Source organism: Dioscorea cayenensis, chromosome 11 (assembly GCF_009730915.1).
Source record: "Dioscorea cayenensis subsp. rotundata cultivar TDr96_F1 chromosome 11, TDr96_F1_v2_PseudoChromosome.rev07_lg8_w22 25.fasta, whole genome shotgun sequence".
In the NCBI taxonomy this organism is placed as follows: domain Eukaryota; kingdom Viridiplantae; phylum Streptophyta; class Magnoliopsida; order Dioscoreales; family Dioscoreaceae; genus Dioscorea; species Dioscorea cayenensis.
In genome coordinates, this window is record NC_052481.1 from 16,058,909 (window position 1) to 16,061,040 (window position 2,132).

General features: G+C 43.7%; 1 non-coding gene across 1 annotated transcript; it reads left to right on the forward strand.

Annotated features, from left to right (window-relative positions):
• Positions 1 to 1,783: 1,783 nt before the first annotated feature.
• On the forward strand, positions 1,784 to 1,890 carry LOC120272788. The gene has a single exon (XR_005540324.1). It is a non-coding gene; the product is annotated as a small nucleolar RNA R71 (small nucleolar RNA).
• The last annotated feature ends 242 nt before the right edge of the window (positions 1,891 to 2,132 follow it).

The following is a 2,132-nucleotide window of genomic DNA, read 5'->3' on the forward strand; positions in this document are numbered from 1 at the left end:
CAACAGCCTTGGGGTATTTCTTGTGGCATCTTCTCGCTCGCTTCATCTTCCGGAGCATATTTTTCATGATCCCCGGAGTAGGTAGTACTTTCTCCTCTAGACCAAGCATCATCAATTCCTCGTTCTTCTCATCTTGGTCTAGCAACCCCTCCTATGGGTCCGGATTCAACATTTCTTGCACATATTCATTGATTAGTTCATCAATAGTGTCAAGAAAATATAAAGTATCATCAAAGTCAAGATAATGTCACATGGCTTCAGTGAGGCGGTATGTGAGCTTGTCATCTCCAACCCTCAGTGTCAACTCTCCGCCGTCCATGTCGATCAATGCCTTGGAAGTATGCAAGAATGGCCTCCCAAGTATCAAAGGAACATCTGCATCCTCATCAACATCCAACACTATGAAATCTACATGAAATATATACTTGTCCACCTTGACAAGCATATCTTCAATAATGCCTCTCGGATGTCTCACCGTCTGGTCTGCCAATCGCAAAGTCATCCGAGTGGGCCTAGGCTCACCCAAGCCTAACTTTTGAAAGAAAGAGTATGGCATGACATTGATACTGGCCCCTGAGTCTGCCAATGCCATCTCTTCACCCAAGTTGCCAATGTTGCACGAGATAATGAAGCTTCCTTTGTCTTTCTTCTTGTTCGGCATATTCTTTTGCAAGATCGTCGAACAAGAGGCATCTAAGATCACCGATGCACTCTCTTCCAACTTCCTCTTGTTGGTCAATAGATCTTTCAAGAACTTAGCATACTGAGGCATTTGAGACAATGCCTCCACAAAAGGAATGTTGATGTGCAATTGCTTGAATAGACCCAAGAACTTTTTGTATTGTTCATCTTTTTAGTCGTTCTTCAATCTAGAGGGATAAAGGATTCTTGGCTTGTAAGGTGAGGGTGCCACCTCCTTCTCTTTAGTTGCTCCCTTCTAAACCTCTACGACCTCCGGTGCTTCAACATTAGTCTTCTCACTTGGAATCCTACCTTCAACCTCACGACCACTTCTCAAATTGAATGCCTTCACATGCTCTCATGGGTTTGTTTTGGTGTTACTCGGTAAGCTTCCTTGTGGTCTCTTCGATAGAGACTTCGTGATTTGTCCCAATTGATTTTCTAGGTTGTACGATGAAGCGGTGTGGTTGCGAAGTGTAGCCTCAAACGATTGGAACCGTGTATCCGATGATTGCACAAATCGGGTCAAGGCTTTCTCTAAGTCGGTCATCGGGGTCTCCAAATCTGAAACTCTATATTCCATATTCGGGCTTGTTGTTGCTGTTGGAAACCCGATTGTGCTATGGCCTTTTGTTACACTTGATTACTCCATGAGAAATTTGGGTGATTCCTCCATCCTTGGTTGTAGGTGTTGCTATAAGGATTGCCTTGGTTTCTCATTGCATTACCCACAAAGTCAACTTGCTCAACGGATGAAGTACCACCAATGGCTATCGGGTAATCGGATGGGGCATGTCCTCCCTCGTATCAATCATAATTTGTTACGGCTGCCAATCTAGAAGAAGTTAGAGTGTCTAACTTCTTACTCAGTGCCTCCACTTAAGCCGCCAATGATGTAACAGCATCGATCTCATGAAGTCCGGCCACTTTCTTCCTTTCCCTTGGTTTCCATTGATAGTTATTCATGGGCATTTCTTCTACTAAATGTCAGGCTTCATCGGGGGTCTTATTCCACATTGTACCTCCTACGGCGGTATCTAAACATTGTCTTATACTTGGATTCAACCGGTTGTAAAAGGTCTGAATGATCATCCATTCGGGGAGTCCATGCTGTGGGCACTTCCATAACAGATCCTTGAATCACTCCCATGCCTCAAACAAGGACTCGAGCTCTATCTGAACAAACGACGATATCTTATTGAGAAGCTTTGCTGATTTCGGCGGAGGAAAGTACCTTGCAAGAAAAGCTTCGACCATTTCATTCCATGTTGTGATGGATGCTCATGGTAAAGAATGTAGCCACTGCTTAGCTCTTCCTTTTAGTGAGAATGGGAAAGCCCTCAATCTAATAGCATCATTCATAACACCATTGATCTTCAGCATATCACAAACTTTTAAGAAGTTCTTAATGTGATTGTTTGGATCCTTTCGGCCAAACCATTGAACTGTGC